This window comes from Mobula birostris, chromosome 25, assembly GCF_030028105.1.
Source record: "Mobula birostris isolate sMobBir1 chromosome 25, sMobBir1.hap1, whole genome shotgun sequence".
NCBI classification, from domain to species: domain Eukaryota; kingdom Metazoa; phylum Chordata; class Chondrichthyes; order Myliobatiformes; family Myliobatidae; genus Mobula; species Mobula birostris.
In genome coordinates, this window is record NC_092394.1 from 15826083 (window position 1) to 15844617 (window position 18535).

The 18535-nt window shown below is 43.5% G+C and overlaps 1 protein-coding gene across 1 annotated transcript in view; it reads left to right on the forward strand.

Moving 5' to 3' along the window:
- The first annotated feature begins 9569 nt into the window (after positions 1 to 9569).
- LOC140187816 (rap1 GTPase-activating protein 2-like) overlaps positions 9570 to 18535 on the forward strand; it is a 448669-nt gene continuing 439703 nt past the window's right edge. The window contains exon 1 of the mRNA XM_072243593.1: positions 9570 to 9587. The gene's annotated coding sequence lies outside the window, so the exon portion shown is untranslated. The remainder of the gene's footprint in view (positions 9588 to 18535) is intronic.

The following is an 18535-nucleotide window of genomic DNA, read 5'->3' on the forward strand; positions in this document are numbered from 1 at the left end:
TTAATGATTAGCTTTATTTGTCACATGTCATATATATCAAAATATTGAAACATATGGTGAAATGCATTGTTTGCTTCAAATCAAATCATCGAGGATTGTGCTGAACTGCTTGCAGGTGCTGCATGCTTCTGGCGCTAACACAGCATGCCCACAATTCACTAACCCTGACCTGTACGCCTCTGCAATGTTTAGGGAAACCTTGATCAGTGACTGCTGGGACTGAAGTAATGCGACACTATACTACGTACATCTATACCGAGCGCTGTCGCAAGAAAGCAGCATCCATCATCAGGAACCACCCAATACCCAGGTCATGCTCTCTTCTCGCTGCTGCCATCAGAAAGAAGGTACAGGAGCCTCAGAACTCAGACCACCAGGTTCAGTAACAGTTCTTACCCCTCAACCATCAGACTCTTGAACCAGAGGGGATAACTTCACTCGTCCCAACACCGAACTGTTCTCTCAACCTATGGACTTACTTTGTACTTTCAAGGACCATTCATGTCATATGTATTGCTTATTTATTTATTATTACTATTTTTTGGTTGCCAGCCACTCGACCATGGTTTTCGGTTGGGCGCTGGACGCTCGGAAAGATTTGGTGGGGGGGTGGGCGCCTGGCGCTCGGCCGGGGGCCGTGGTCGAGTGGTCGGCGACTTGGGCCGGCTCCCCCACCGGACTTAGTCTGGTGAGGAGGGTGTGAGGACACCCAGCAGGACTGAAAAAACAAGACCTGACAAAGGGCGGATGAGCTCCTTGTGAGTCGACGGCCATCTTCCGTGGAAGAGATTAAAGCCTCACTATGTATCTACGAATCGTATGCTATGCACCTAGTTAGAAGAGACATGATGAACTTGGGCACTGCACCGTGTGCCTGGACCTGCCCAAGGCCTCCGCCTAAGGAAGGGCCGAGCTCGAAGAAGCGGCCGCGGCTGGAGGCCGACATGGCCTTGGGCTCGAGTTTGGCGGGGGTGGTGGCGGGCGGTGCCAAGGCGGCCAGCGAGAACAAACTGGAGGAGAGGCTGTACTTCGTGCTGTCGCAAGATCAAAGAAGATGGAGGTGCATAGCTGCCAACCCCAGATTCGGGACGGCACCCACTGACTGACTGACTATTTTTTAAAATTTTATACTTGCACAGTTTGTTGTCTTTTACACACTGGTTGCTTGTCTGTCCTGTTGGGTGCAGTCTTTCGTTGATTCTGTTATGATTCTTGGATCTATCACGTATGCTGGCAAGAAAATGAATCTCAGGGTTGTATATGGTGACATATATGTACTTAGATAATAAATTTACTTTGAATTTCGAACCTTCTGTCAGCTGCACTTAGTCTGGAGTTATTCAAATTCACTTTACATTTACACAACAATGTTCCAAACCTCTATTTGACAGTTTGACGTTGAGTAATTTGATTCTTTCAGTGTAGTCTATAAAATCTGCAGTGTGAGGCTGTTTGTTACCTCAGGTAAGTCTTTACACGTTCTTCCTTAAGCACCATGACCTAAGTTGCTTTACTGATCCATTCCAAATCTGTCTAGGGCAGTTACTCCCTAGTGATATTGCAAAAGCAAAGGTAGTATTTCCCAAACACTATCTAAGTTTATTGAGGCAAATTTGGGCCATAAGTGTCTTGTATCTTTGCAAAGAACGCAGTAGATATTAGATGAGTGACTGCACAGCCTATAATGGAAGATTATTGGTGAGGTGCTTTTCCGATCCTGATCAGTGTGTTCCGGTACCAGGGGCCCAGTGATACTGGAGAGTGATTGCTTTATCCTGAGGCACGGAGGGAAAGCTTGGCTGGGTGAGTCAATGAGGGAACCTTGTGTAGTCAGGAGCCTGAGCCCAGAACTCAAACCGGCACCATCTAGTCCATTATACGTCCTACTCTCTCCAAGAGGTGGCTAAACGTCTCAGATCCAAAGCAATTATCTTGCTTTGATCCACAGCAAAAGATGCTGCCTGACTTGCTAAGTTACTCCAGCACTTTGTGGGTACTCTTTCTCTGTCCTCCACCTTCTCATTCTGCCTTTCTCCCTCTTCTTTACCATTTCTGATGAAAGGTCTCACCTCAAAACCTTGACTGTTTATTCCCCTCCACAGACGCCACCTGACCAGCTGAGTTCCTCCTGCATTTTGTGTGTACTCCTTGCCCTCCCCTCAACAACTTATTCTGGATTCTTCCCCAATGAAGGGTCTGGGCCCAAAAGGTTTGATAGTTTATTCTCATTTTTTGTTTGTGGGGGAGGGTAATTGGGGGGGGGGGGTGTTCTCTGTGCCTGCTCCATTTTTGTTCATTTTTTGTGCAGAGAAGAGGGACTTTAGGGTTGATGGTCTTGGTTTCGTGACTACCTGGACAAGAAGAATTTCAGAGTTGTATACTTTGATAATAAAAGAACCTTTGAACCTTTGTTTATTCCTCTCCAGAGATGCTACCTGACTTGCTGAGTGCCTCCAGCACGTTGTGTGTGTTGCTCAATTGTCTCCTTTGTTTCTGAATTGTTTTTTTGACTACTTGTTGTCTGCTGTCCTTTAAAACAGAATCTTTTATTTCCTGAGAAAGCAGACCCAGAGAAACATCTTAAATCAAAATGGTACAAGGTTCCCCAGTTCCACAAAGCAATATCAACCTAGTTTATTGGTTTGATCAAATCTCTGGAGCCTGGGATTTGAAATCACAACCCTTTAGCCTAGAAACAAAAGTGCTGCACAGTGAGCTACAGCCAATAATTACTCTGTTGTTACATTATCCAGTACCTTATATTTTGAGTTTGTTGAAATTCATAAGGCACTAAATGAAAATATATGGTTTCTTCGAAACACATTTGATAGTAAGAGTCAGAATGTCACAACAATGAGGAAAACTATGGAAGGGGAAATTCAGCAAATGTTGGAGGGATGTGCAATGGACAAGCAGGGTTTCTTCACAGAAATCAAAATGTAAACTAAAACTAGAATACACGAGTTTTGGTAACATAGTGGTCGAACAATGAATTTGCAGCAGGGAAGGGAATGTGTGTTCAAGCAATTAAATAAATTCAGAGTAGGAAACAAGTGCAGAACCTTTAGTTTCTGACTAAAAGCTCACCTGGTTCAGTAACAAGCCCCTTCAAGGAGAAAATCCAACGTCCACCCCCAGCAATGTGGCTGATGCCAGCCCCTGGAGCAAGGCAGAGGGCAATTCAAGCAATTGGGAATGGACAATAAATATCAGGGTGGTGGGGGTTCTTAGTATTTATATGTGTGCGCGTGCATGTGTGTGTGTGAGTATGTATATATACAGTACTGTGCAAAATTCCTAGGCACAGGTATATAGCTAGGGTGCTTAAGACCTTTGCACAGTACTGTAGTAATTTTATGTATTGCTGTGTACTGCTGCAAAAAAAAAAATTTCACGACATATGTGAATGATGATAAACCTGATTCTGCTATGGGTCTCTGTTGTGGACTGAGAGTGGGAAGGGGGCAGGGAGAGGGGAATCATAATTGGGAAAAAGGGCAGGGAGAGGGGAATCATGGTTGGGGAAAAGGGCAGGAAGAGGGGAATGATGATTGGGAAAAGGGACAGAGAGAGGGGAATCATGGTGAGGAAAAGGGGAAGGGAGAGGGAAATCATGATTGGAAATACTGTATACTTATTATTCTTCTTTGTATATACAGCACTGTGCAAAAGTCTTAGGCACCCTAGTTATAGGCTATGGGTAACCCTAGGTAACTTCTAAGGTAAGGACAAGTTCAGCACAGCCAAGGGGCCTGTATTGTGCTGTAGGTTTTCTATGTTTCTAAATGGCAGAGCAGACTCGATGGGCCAAATGGCCTAAATCTGCTCCTATCCCTTATGGCCTAAAAGTAAATTGACATTACATTGCATTGTAGAAATGGTAATTCATTACAAGCACTGACTAACCCACTGTGTATTTCCATCACTTGTTCAATAATTCTCGAACATTAACTTTATTTACTGCTCCCTGCTTTTCCTCCGGCTGATAAAATCAACACAGTTGCCCATTTCCTTGATATTAATCTTTGTATCAAAGGCCGTGAATGGCCCCAGAAGCAATGGTACTATGATTCCACACAGCTCCGGGTAAAAGTCAACTCCCACATTGTCCCAGCAGATCTGTCAAACTGAATTCCTGTCTGAGAAACCCAAGGTTACTGTAAGACTGCTGCGTCTAAAAATAGTTCTTAATGGTAAATGCCTGTGAGTAGTGGAGTGATGTCATTGCTTGCTGCCTCAATTACTAGAACAAATTCAATTTGTTTTTGAGAAGGCAGAGAGATTGCAGCTGCTGCATCAACTCACTTTGTGTTGTTAAAAAGGTTAAGTGCACCAAATCCAATCTGGCAGATTGAGACCTGTGGAATTTGAGGCACACAATTCATTCATCTGTGCTGTCAACCAACTGAACAAGACTCAAGCTGTGGTGAAAGTATTTCTAGCCGCAAGGTGCAAGGTGGCCTGTTGTTTCCCTTTGACCTCTGCATGGGTGCTTCTCCAAAATACAGTTCTTAGAGTTGCCACCATGCAGTTCCAGCAACTGGGGTTCAAGGCCGACCTTCGTAGTTCTGCCTGTGACTGCGTAGGTTTTCTCCAGATCCTCTGGTTTACTACCACATTCCAAAGATCTGCTGGGACAATACGTGAGTTGACTTTTACCAGGAGTTGTGTGGAATCTACAGAAGAATCAGAATCAGGTTTATTATCACCGGCACATGTCGTGAAATTTGTTAACTTAGCAGCAGCAGTTCAATGCAATACATAATATAGAAGAAGAAAAAGAAAGAAAAAATATAATAATAAATAAATCAATTACAGTGTACATATATTAAATAGATTAAAAATCATGCAGAACCAGAAATAATATATATTCAAAAAGAGAGGTAGTGTTCATGGGTTCAATGTCCATTTAGGAACCGGATGGCAGAGGGGAAGAAGCTGTTCCTGAATCGCTGAGTGTATGCCTTCAGGCTTCTCTACCTCCTACCTGATGGTAACAATGAGAACAGTGGGTGCTGGGGATCCTTAATGATGGATGCTGCCTTTCTGAGACACCGCTCCCTAAAGATGTCCTGGGTACTTTGTAGGCTGGTAACCACATGATACATTGCATCATCGCCTCTGGTTTGTAGGTTAGTTAGCCACTATCAAAGGTGTATGTGAGTGGTAGAATTTGGGGCAATTAATGGTAATGTTACAAGAACAATCAGTGGGCAGTGGGATTGCTCTGTGGCCTGGATAGAAACTTTAATTTGAAATGACATTCTTCGATAATGTGAAGAAATATAAATAATCTTTTCCCCACCTTCTCTCTTTCTATAAAACTTTCCTGAGTTTATTAATTTCCATTGAGAGGTACAGCATGGTCACAGGCCTTTCTGGCCCAATTACACATCTGACCAATTAACCTACTAACCCATAAATCTCTGGAATGTGAGAGGAAACCGGAGCATCTGGAGGAAACCCAGGAGGTCATGGGGAGAATGTACAAAGCTGCTTTACAGACAGTGATGGGAATTGAACCTGGGTCGCTGGTTTGTTAATAGCGTTACCGTATCACTAAGTGTAAGTTCAGTTGCCAAAGGATTGGTGTCCTGGAATTCTCCTCTTGACCTCAGCATGGGAATGCCATTATAACTAGAAATGCTGCCGCCCACTACCATCTTCTAAAGGTCAATTTGGAAATGCCTGTGCTTTCAGGAAAAGTTGATGAAAACTTCAAATGCAAGTATTTATCAGCATTTTGGGGGGGGGGTTGGCTCAAGAGGGAAAGCTAGCAAATGGTGATGTCTCAAAATGCAACTGTTGTCTGAAACCACCCTTACTAATTTACATGCACAATCCAGGGCTGCCCTGGTCTGCAACTCACTTCAAGTCATTCACTCGTCCTGCATGTGTTATTTGCCACTCCATGGTCACTCTCAGATTCCTAGCCTCTGGATCTTTTCAGGCTATCACTTATCTCTCAACACCCCACTGATGTATTAGCAAGGTCACTCAAACTCCATTCTCACGGAAAATAAGATTTTATCTACATACCTTCAGCTCCCAGTGGGATATGGACACATGCAACCATTCAGAAACACACAAGGATTTCCCTTGCAACCTTTACATGAACTGGAACCTTGGCAGGACCCCATCACTATCCTCACCAGCTTGTCCAGGTCTCCTCCAATCCCCTCATGAAGCACCTTCTTATTAGTTCTCCCATCATCCATTTGTTCAGCAGCAACACTTCCTAGTAACTGGAAGAGTGCTATTGGTGTTGGGTTTTTATCCCCATTAGAAGCCAGCTACAAAAACTGTAATTGCCGTGCTAAAAACTGAGAACAGCAAGAACCTGCAGCAAATCCATAAGGAAAACTGATCTGAAACTGATAATGTAACTGTTAGTATGACATCTCACAGGGAAACGTGACAATACTGCTCTGAACCTTGCCATTGACATTATCTACGAGTGACTTTCACAAACACTGTCATGGGTGACTCACTTCAAGAAAGATGTGGCTGAGAAATTTCTCAGGTTTAATAGCATCATTAATGTAACAAGTTCCCTCAAATTACTTAGTATGGAAAAGAAGTAAGAATGGTGTATTTTTGATAGTTGGTATACATGCATGTCAGGAGAAAAAGTACCTACTCACTGTAAATGCAGCGACACTGCTCTTCCGTTTAGTGGTTGATGTGGCTGTTTGTTAAGGAAATTGAGTGAGATTATCTACATTGATATCATCTCAAGTGTGTGATCAAAAGAGTCTTGACCCAAAAACTTAACTCCAGCCCCAAGACTACAAGGCATCCAGCCCCAATTTTCATCTGCCATTTCTTTGATTCGTAAATCTCTTGGCTTCTTTTAACGGACCTTTTCTACAGTACCTGGATCAGCTTTGTGACCTCCCTCTGGAGTTCAATGAATAAGCTGCTTTGCATTTCCACTTCTTTCCTTTCTCCGTCCACCCTTAAACCCTCTTCCATCCTGGGCATTCACTTGCTTCTTACACTTCTGTGAAACATCTTGGGACATTTCCTGACATGGAAAGTATCGTATCAAGGGAAAATGCAAATAAAGGAATATTGTAATTGGAGAATTAGGACAAATGATAGAGGGCAAGGTCAACAAACTGGGTATTGAAATTTCCATCACAGGGAGGAATACATCAAAACAGACAGGGCAAAGAGGTTTTGCAGGTGAGTTGGGATGAGTTGGCCAGTGGTGTGGAGCAAACAGAGGGTAGCTGTGGTGGTGGTTTGTTAAAAGAGGTACAGCTGAGTTCAAAGTTCAAGTTCTTTGTCATAGGCATACATGCATAGGGTATCAATACCATGAAAGATACAACAGTTTGCTTCAGAAGCAGCAAGGTAGCCCAAACCACAGCGCTGAATAAAAGTGCAGAATGCAGTGGGATCTGGAAAGGGAGGATTCTTAAAAAGCATTAAGTACTTTGGGTTCAGGATGGGGCTGCATGCTCAGCCTGCTGCTGTTTACGCTGCTGGCATGTGACTATACCGTTCAATCCAGTTCGAACTGAATCATCAAGCTCACTGATGACACAAGAGTGGTTGGCCTCATCAACGGTGACGATGAGCCGGCATACAGGGAGGAGTTAGAGCGGCTGGTAGAGGGGTGTGAGCACAACAACTTGAGTCTCAGAGACTACAGGGATGATTGTGGACTTCAGGTGGGCGCAGGCCGACCACTTCTCCCCGCACATATAAATGGCTCCTCTGAGGAGAGAGTTGGGGGCACCAACATTCTGGCACATAATGGATGATCTCACCTGGTCCCTCAACAGCACCTCTTTAGTCTAAGAAAGAACAGCATTGGTAGCGTTCTGGCCAATTGTATCACTGTATCACCGCCTGGTACAGGAATTGCAAGACCCTCCAAAGGATTGCGTGGACAGCTGAGAGGATCATCGGGGTCTCTCTTCTACTCATTTGAGATACTTATCAGGAGCACTATGTAAGCAGGGCCTCTATCATGGTCAAGAAGCTGCTAGGGTCCAGCAGTTAAAGACAAATACAGCTCAGTACATATCATAGACTCAAGAGATACTGCAGATGCTGGAAATCCTGAGCAACACACAGTCCTGATGAAGAGTTTCAGCTTAAAGCACCATCTATATGTTCCCTTCCATAAATGCTGACTGATCTGCTGAGTTCCTCCAGCATTTTGTGCGTGTACTGTTCAATTCAGTGGCCTGATGGTAACCTGCAACCCACAGCACTCTCCTCACTGATTTGATATGACACAAACAAAGCATTTCACTGTACGGTTCACTGTTTCAATGTCCATGTGACAATTAAAGCTAATCTTTAAATCTTTAACCAAGCAACTACTGGATTCCCCAAGGTCCTTCACAAAGGAAACTCACTGTCCTTTCTGAGCTTTGCTGAGATCTGACTCCCAAACCAACAATACAATTGATTCCTATCTCCCCACTCACTTCAGGGAATAATGGCAATGCCAACAACCTCCCCAATCCATGAATAGACAATTGATTTTGTTTTTAATCAACTGATTAAGATATTAAGCCAAGGTCCTTGAGCTAGATGTCAAGAATTGCTAGAGAAATTTTGAGAGACTTTGAGACTTTTTTTTACCATGCCCATGGTCTGTTCTTTATCAAATTACGGTATTGCTTTGCACTATTGTAAGTATATGTTATAATTATGTGTTTTTTTTCAGTTTTTCAGTCTTGGTTTGTCTTGTGTTTCTCTGATATCATTCTGGAGGAACATTGTATCATTTCTTAATGCATGCATTACTAAATGACAATAAAAGAGGGCATTGCTCATTGTTAAAAAAAAATTAAACAAACTTTGACTTCACCTTGCTCATCGAACTCCCCTGAGTAATCCTTCAATCACCGTGGCTGCTGTTGGTTCAGGATAGGTGCTTGTTTGGAAAGGTTATGGGGAGAAGGCAAGGGAATGGGGTTGAAAGGAAAAATAAATCAGCCATGATGGAATGACGGAGCAGATTAGATGGGCTGAATGGCCTAATTCTGCTCCTATGCCTTATGGTCATATGGTCTAAGAGCAGAGGAGTTATTCCTGGTGTTCAGACCAATAGTTCTATTCTCAAACAACATCAACAAAATTACGCAAACAACAGGAATTCTGCAGATGCTGGAAAATCAAGCAACACACATCAAAGTTGCTGGTGAACACAGCAGGCCAGACAGCATCTCTAGGAAGAGGTACAGTCGATTTTCAGGCCGAGATGCTGTCTGGCCTGCTGTGTTCACCAGCAACTTTGATGTGTGTTGATCAACAAAATTAGATTGTCTGCTAACAATTATCATCAGTCATGTGGATTGTGTTTCTCAAGCAGAAGCCCTCAGGTCCCGTATGCTTCACAGAGCAGCAACAACTCCATTACAGCTATTGGAGTGAATAAACTGTTTAAAATCATTAACCCCGTTAATATTTCGAATGGAAAGTGAAAGCCTTTGCTTTTTTTTTAGGTATGTGAAAGAAGGAAAATTCAAAATGGAAGAAAGGACACTCACAGCTTTCAACTGGCTGTACACTCCCTACCAACACCGTATCATTAGCAGGGCTGACCTGGAGGCCCCCAGCAGGTAGGAAAGGAGGCAAAAGACCTTGTCTTTTTATAGTTCATTTTGTTTTCTTTGGATAGCTCAGAGTCCATGGACTACGCAGAGGCCACATTCTTAGGTACTTCTTGCACCCAATGAAGTGGTCGCTGAATATATGTCTGTGGTCTTCTGCCGCTGTAGCCCATCCACTTGTGTGTTCACAGGTGCTCTTCTGCACACCACCATTGTAACGTGTGGTTATTTGAGTTATTGTTGCCTTCTTGTTGACTTGAACCATTCTGGCCATTCTTTTCTGATCTCTCATTAACAAGGCATTTTTGCCCTCAGAACTGCCACTATTTGTTTTTCACACCATTCTTTTAAACTCTACAGACTATTGTGCTTGAAAATGCCAGAAAATCAGCAGTTTCTGAGATACTCAAACCACCCCATCCGGCACCAACGATCATCCCATGACCAAAGTCATTTAGATTGCACTTCAGCTCAACTCGAAGTACATTTATTATCAACGAATGTATAAATTATACAACCTTGAGATTTGTTTGCTTACAGGTAGCCACAAAGCAAGAAACCCAAACAAACCCAATTTTAAAAAAAGAATAAAAATAAAAATAACAGACCAACACCTGATGTGCACTGAGTTTACGTTCATGTCAAGTCCATGGGCAAAGGCATTGCAGGAGTTTGGGGGGACTTCCATAGGTCAGGGGATTGACAAGGAGGACACTGCAGCGCACAGTTCCAAATGCAGAAAGCGGGGAATTTCTGTCCACCTGTTCTGGGAGTGAAGCAAAGCTGAGGGAGGCTGTTTGGCCTCAAGTTTTTTGATAGAATCATCCAGTTAATCCCACTGTAAGGATTCACAAATAAAATGATATGAGGTGTTTCATGTTTGAGAAAAACTGTAACAACTCATTTATTGTATATCAAAAGCTGAACACAAAATGTGGTAACCGAACTTCACGTAATTATGTCATCATGTCAGACCAGCCTCTTAAAGTGAACCCCAACTCACTGTCGGAGGTTGTGAATTATGTGTTTCCAACAATTACATGATCCTATACCTCATGACTTGTAATTGTTTTTGCTATTTTTTAAATATACCTATATTCTCCTTCCTGCTATTTTGATCTAAACAACTCTATGCAAAATCAAACAAAAAAAACACCCTTCTTCTTACCCAGAACCTGCAACACTAACTGTTTCTCTTTCTGCAGATGCTGCCTGACCTCCTGGGTGTTTTCCAGTATTTTCTGTTTTCACTTCTCACCTGCTAATGATCTTAAATGTGCGTTCTCCGCAAATGGTTTCTTCCCATTCACTCTTCAGGAATCATTCACAATTTTGAGCACCACCACACAAAAGTAACAATTGAACACAGAACCTAGAACAGTACAGCACAATACAGGCCCTTCAGTCCACAAATAAGCTAATTGCTTTGTGAGCTACCTCAACTCACCGACTATTTTTATCACAATATTAACAACACTTTGAGATACACTGAAAGGGATGGGAAAGGTGCTATAGAAATGCAAGTCTTTCCTTCAATGGGTTTTGCATTCTGGCTGTTAATTTTCTCCTGTCTCTGTAATTAAAAAGTTCAAGAAATATCAGGGTGCGATGTTGATTCAAGATTCAAGATTGTTTAATGTCATTTCCAGTACACAAGTGTAAAAAGAGAACAAAATCATTACTACTTCAGATCTGATACTGCACAAAGAAAAAACATGATAAAGAACACAATAATTAAAACACACAATAAATTTGATTACGAGATAAATTATGTACATAGATTATAATGTCCATAAGGTGACACTAGGCACAGGTGGACAGGAAATGATAAAGTAGTGGCAGTGGGTGGTGTGGTGGGGTGGGTTAGTGGGTGGAGGTGTTGATTAGCATTACTGCTTGACGAAAGTAGCTGTTTTTAAGTCTGGTGGTCGGGGCATGGATACTATGTGGCCTCTCTCAGATGGGAGTGAACAAACAGCCTATGAGCAGGGTGGGTGGGATCCTTCATGATGTTATTGGCCCTTTCCCGGCACCTTTCTGTATATACGTCCTTGATGGTGAGCAAGCTGGTGCCGGTGATGCATCGGAGAGCACTTACTGCAAATCAAAGTCCAACGTCGTTCCAAGTAAACTTATTATCAAAATACATATACTGTATGTCACCATATTCTACCTTGAGGTCCATTTCATGCAGGCATTCACAGTAGAACAAAGAAATACAATGGAATCAATGAAAAACCACAAAGACTGACAAACAACCATTGCTGAAAAGAAGACAAGCTGTTCAAATAGAAAAGCATTAATTAGCTAATAAGTGCTTGATTGATTAATTAATTAATACATACTGGGGACATCAGTTGCAGAATCTTTGAAAGTGAGTCCACAGGTTGTGGAATCAGTTCAGTGTTGAGATGAATAGAATAAGAACCTAAGAAATAGGAGCAGGAGTCGGCCATCTGGGCCGTCGAGCCTGCTGTGCCATTCAATAAGATCATGGCTGATCTGAAAATGGACTCAACTCCACCTACCTGCCTTTTCCCCATAACCCTTAATTCCCCTACTATGCAAAAATCTATCCAACTTTGTTTTAAATATACTTACTAAGGTAGCCTCCACTGTACATATTCACCAGCCTCTGGGAAAAGCAGTTCCTTGTCATCTCCATCCTAAATCTACTCCCCCGAATCTTGAGGCTGTGTCTATGGCTAGGTGAGTGAAGTTATCCACGCTGATTCAACACTCAGCAGGTTAGGTATAATTGCAGAAAGAGAAATAGAGTAAATATAGTTTTAAAATAGAGTTTTAAATCAGCTTTAGAACATTTATAATGTTGTTTGTTTAAGCTTATCACCTGGGACTCAGAGGAACCCTTGTTATAATTCAGCACCTAAATCAGAATTCCTGCCGCACATTTATTGTGCTGCATGGGATCCAGGGTAAAACATGGCAACAGTGAGAAGAGCGCATGGCCTGGACGGTGACAGTCCTTGATGACAGATGGAACATACACTCCCTACCAGCAATTTTATATCCATTGGATACCAAGAGAAGGTGCATTTATCTACAGTAGTCTATGTAACTGTGTCTCAGTTTAACAACTCTTCTTAGAGTTCAACATTCCCCAAGTACTGTGATGGCCAGCCAACGTTACTTGCTTAGGGGTCTATCCCACAACCTCATGATTCACACGATGCTGCTGCCTGTTAATAGGAAATAACAAAGTAATAGTGGATATCATTAGACTGGATTCTCCTTATATGTACAGGAGCAGCAAGAAGAGATCTTTCACCTCAGTCCTGGCTGATTCCATGTTAGGCAGTATCTATGGAGGGGAATAACCAGCTGAAGTTTTGGGTTGAGATCTCTCGAAACATCGACTGTTTACTCCCTTTCATAGTGGCTGAGTTCCTCCAACATTTTGAGAGTGTGTGAGTGGCTCAAAATTTTCAACATTATCAGAATCCCTTGTGTTCATGTGCCCCATATTAATTATCCATTCTTATGGCTCCTTCGGGCTCCAGGTTCCAAATATTAACTCTTCTCCAATGTTTCATAGCATTGGAAACCAAACCGTTCCAGCATTCACTGCCGACAATGAGAGATTTTTATTCTTTTCAGGTCAAAGTGCTCTGGGGTTTCAGGTGATCGGCCTCTGAAGAGGGAAAGGGGTGGGAGGGGAGGGGGAACACCTCAGGTTTGCCGGGTGCTTGGGGGGGGGGGTCTGCTAACAGCAGATGGGCACCTTGCCATGAATCACAGCTGGTGAAAGACTGAGTTCTGGGCAGGAAAGCGAGTGTCAGCCTTGCAATAATTGTTGACTTGAGAAATTAGGCTTCATACCTGAAGCTGGGATGTAATTTCTTTAATGAATATAATTAAGCCTTTCCATTGTCAGCTTTGAGATGAAAATAAAGTGCCTGACAGTTTATTTTACGCTTGGTCCTTTGTGTTTATTTTCTAACGAAGCACGCCTTTACTTTTCCTTGCTGTCATGAATTTATCCTTCCCACTGTGTCCTGTCATAAGTAAGACAGGGAGTCCAATTCAGGTGCTCCTCTGGGTCCCAGTTTATAAGCTTAAACAAACATTAAAAATGTTCTAAAGCTGATTTAAAACTCTCCTGATCATGTTAACGAGAAAATCTGCAGATGCTAGAAATCCAATCGACACACACAGAATGCTGGAAGAACTCAGCAGGCCAGGCAGCATCTATGGAAAAGACTAAACAGTTGACATCTCAGACCGAAACCCTTCATCAGAACTAATATTAACTCTATTTCTCTTTTTACAGATAATACCCAACCTGCTGAGTGTTTCCAGCACTTTCTGTTTTTATTGCACATTTCTAGAATTTTTATTTTTCCTTTTCAATAGATCAATAGTTCCATTTCATATCTGAGAAATCTATACAATATACATCCTGAAACTCTTTTTCTTCACAGACATCTATGAAAACAGAAGAGTGCCCCAAAGAATGTGTGATGGTTAAAACATTAGAACCTCAAAACCCGCCTCCCACGCACCAGCAGTAGCAAAGCAATGGCCCTCCCCCACCCACTTCTGCCAAAAAGCATCAGCATCCTTCGCCCACCAAGCATGCAAAAACAGAGCCTCCAAAAAAGACCATGATCTGCAGTACAACAAAAGACTAATCATTCACCTGACATTTTGACAGACCACAGGTTCTCTCTCTCCCTAATAAAGGGAAAAAAGAGGTGTCCCCTTTCATAGTGAGAGGGGAGACAAAACAAAGCAACTCGCTGATCGTACGGTGTTAAAAGTCTGTCACGCTATTGTTTTTCCGAGTCCTGTGACCCGAGAATTGGCAACAATCTCTCACCCACCAAAGAGATAAAGAGAGAGCACGACTTGCCGAGTTTTTGATCATATATTCACTTTAGTGTCATGACCATTAATGTAGATAGTCCTCTAGAATTAGTGTGCTGGTTGCAATGTGCTTAAACTGGGTCACTTCCACAATCGTTGCAGGCTCCTTGTAGTAACTAAGCTATTTCCAAATGAAGGGTCTTGAACCAAAACGTCCACTGTTCATTTCCCTCCACAGATCCTGACTGACCTGCTGAGTTTCTCTGTTGCTGCTCCAGATTCCAACACCAGCAGTCTTTTGTGTCTCCATGATTACTCTGTTGATTGGTTACAAGGATGTTGCCTGGATTGGAGGGAGTACCTTATGAGAATAGGTTGAGTGTGCTTGGCCTTTTCTCCTTGTAGCGACAGAGGATGAGAGGTGATCTGATAGAGGTGCGACGGGGATGGGAGTCATTATGGAGCTTATGTAAAAAAGACCAAGGCGGTGTGATGTTGGAGAGGGAGGTTGTGCAAATTTCAGATGCTGCACTGTGGGGATTAGCGGACAAAGATGCAAAATGAAATGCCCCATCATCAAGGAACCAGGTGCTCCACTGCCACTTCCCTTTCTAACAGATAGATAGACACTGTGAGGAGTTTACTTTCCATATTATCTGTGGACAGTCAATATCAGTTCGTTCCCCAAGGTCCTGTAAATGTTTGAAGACCTCACATCAATGACCTCTGTCAGTAGCCGCACTTCTAACCTGAGCCGATGCTCGCACCCACCTCTCACCCATTGATAACCTCCATTATCAGGACAAATACCCGTGATCCATTTACCAATAAACACCCTCACACACTTAGCACCGTTAAAATTGTTACCCGAGGTTCGGATGACTGAAGCTGCAGTCCAGACTGAAAAGGTCAGGTTGCTGGGGACGGAGGCGAGGGATGGTGCCGATTCAGCCCGCTGCTCAGCGAGGTTTACTCGTCTCTGCATGGAACTGAGGCTGTGGTCTGCAACGAACAGGCTCCTCCATCGGCTGCAGTGATAACCGGCTTCAAGGCTGTGGACTCAGTTCCGTGAACTTCCGTTCTGAATGTTATTTGCTTATTTTTATTGCTTGCACAATTTGTTTTTTTTTGGGTGTTTGACGGTCTTCTTTCTCATTAATGCTTCTATTGGCTTTCTTTGTTTTGTGGCTGCCAGTAAAGAGACAAATCTCAAGGTTGTACATATATGGTATGCATAATAAATATACTCTGAGCCTTTGAACTTTGAAGATTCATGACCACAGTTTGAACACTCTACCACTATCTGTGTGACTCCCTTGCATGAGTAAATGCTACATCACTGGAAGACGGGGGATCAGGCCTAACCCACTGGAGGACACAATTCGCACTGATACTGAACTAGCCTTTGTGGCAACACAAGGAAACTAGAACCTGGAGCGGCAAATGAACTGCTGGAGGAACTCAGGGATGAGCAGGAGGAAAGGAGGTGTCACCATTTTGGGTTGAGATCATGCACCAGGACTGAGAATGGAGAGGGAGGAGAGTCAAAATTCAAAGTAAATATTATTAAAGCAGTGGTTGGTGTCTGTCTTTCTTGAAGGACAATGTGTGTTCATGATCATCATCATAAGCCTGGGCGGAAGATATGGAGATATGGAGATGCTGAGATGCCCAGTTGTCAAGACCCCCCTCTCGGCCTCACCAGTGTAGTCCAAAGGAAAGCTTATGAAGCAATACGCAAACACGAGGAAATCTGCAGATGCTGGAAATTCAAGCAACACACATAAAAGCTGATGGTGAATGCAGCAGGCCAGGCAGCATCTCTAGCAAGAGGGACAGTCAATATTTCGGGCCAAGACCCTTCGTCAGGACTAACTGAAAGAGCAGATAGTAAGAGATTTGAAAGTGGGGGGGGGGGAGATCCAAAATGATAGGAGATGACAGGAGGGGGAGGGATGGAGCCAAGAGCTGGACAGTTGATTGGCAAAAGGGATATGAGAGGATCATGGGACGGGAGGCCTAGGGAGAAAGAAAGAGGGAGGGGGAAGTCCAGGGGATGGGCAAGGCTGTAGCTGCAGCATCTTCCTATAGGTGCTGCCTGGCCTGCTGCATTCACCAGCAACTTTTATGAAGCAATACGTTTGGCACCAGCTTGGCTGCAAGAGCTGCCAGAAGGATATTCAATGACATCCAGCTGTAGAGGCTCCACTCCGGATTTGTTGTCTGAGTTTACTCCCGTAGCCTTCATCTCTCCCGAGGATGCCCGCAAGACAGTGGGGCTATTTACCCATAGCTGGGGATCTGGTTCATGAGCACCAGGGCGTGTTCCCACACTGGTGGGCCTGTGTGCTACGTGTGCAGGGGCCAGACCTCCTCCCCATCCTCTGTAGTTCAGCCTGAGTCTGAAAGGAGTTCAGTTCCCGTGTGTCACCAGTGAGGAGGCACTACATGAGGCTTGCTGTTGGAGAGGCTGTGTACTGGCAGGGAGAAGCTTACACACTCAGCTCGCCTTTTCGCGAGACTGTTAGCCAGCGGTGGAAGCTGAATGTGAGAGCGACAAGCACCACCCACTACACTAGATATGTCCCAAGAACCATTTTAACACCATTATCAAAGTACATATACCATATGCCACCATATACTACTCTGAGAATTATTTTCTTGCGGGCATTCACAGTAGAACAAAGAAATACAATAGAATCAATGAAAAACTGCCCACAAAGACTGACAAACAAGTAGTGTGCAAAAGAAGGTGATAATTATAATAAGTAAGTAAACTAAACATAAAGAGGAGAAGGCAAGTGGTGAGATAGGAGACAGTCGATGATCACTGGACTGGGGAGGACTGAAGGATGAAGGACAGATGAAACCAGGTAGGAGAGGTGTATGCGTGGAGTTGCTAGACAAGGGCAGGTAGCTGATTGGTGGAAGTGATAAAGAGAAGGGCAAGGCAGGTGCATGATTGGTGGAGGTGGACAAAGAGAAAAGCAAGGCAGGTGGATGATTGGTGGAGGTGGACAAAGAGAAAAGCAAAGGCAGGTAGAACCAAATGGATTGAGAGAATGGTGAAGGCGGAGAGAGCTAGAAATATGAACACAAAGTCTTGATGAAGAAGTAGAAGGGTGGGTTAGTAAGTTTGCTGATGACACAAAGGTTGGTGTTGTGGATCGTCTGGAGGGTTATCAGAGATTACAGCGGGACAGTGATAGGATGCAGAACTGGGCTGAGAAGTGGCAGATGGAGTTCAACCCAGATAATTGTGAAGTGGTTCATTTTGGTAGGTCCAATTTGAAGACAGAATATAATATAAATGGTAAGACTCCTGGCAGTGTAGAGATCTTGGGGTCCGTGTCGATAGGACACTCAAAGCTGCTGCGCAGGTTGACAGTGTTGTTAAGAAGGCGTATGGTGTTTTGGCCTTCATCAACCATGGGATTGAGTTCAAGAGCCGTGAGGTAATGTTACAGCTATATAGGACCTTAGTCAGACCCCACTTGGAGTACTGTGCTCAGTTCTAGTCACCTCACTACAGGAAGGATGTGGATACTATAGAGAGAATGCAAAGGAGATTTACAAGGATGTTGCCTGGATTGGAGGGAGTACCTTATGAGAATAGGTTGAGTGTACTTGGCCTTTTCTCCTTGGAGCGACGGAGGATGAGAGGTGACCTGATAGAGGTGTATAAGATGATGAGAGGCATTGATCGTGTGGAAAGCCAGAGGCTTTTTTTCCAAGGCTGAAATGGCTAACACAAGGGAGCATAGTTTTAAGGTGCTTGGAAATAGGTACTGAGGGGATGTCAGGGGTAAGTTTTTCACACGGAGTGGCGGGTGCGTGGAATGCACTGCTGGTGGCAGTGGTTGAAGTGGATACAATAGGGTCTTTTAAGAGCCTCTTAGATAGGTACATGGAGCTTAGAAAAATAGAGGGCTATGCACTAGGGAAATTCTAGGCAGTCTCTAGAGTAGGTTACATGGTCAGCATAACATTGTGGGCCGAAGGGCCTGTAATGTGCTGTAGATTTCTATGTTCTATGTCTACAAGTGGTGGAATCCAGTAAGTAAGGAAGCTGATAATAGAAGCTACTGGGGAGAGGTAGGCAAATGAAAACGGATTGGGTACAGTGAGGA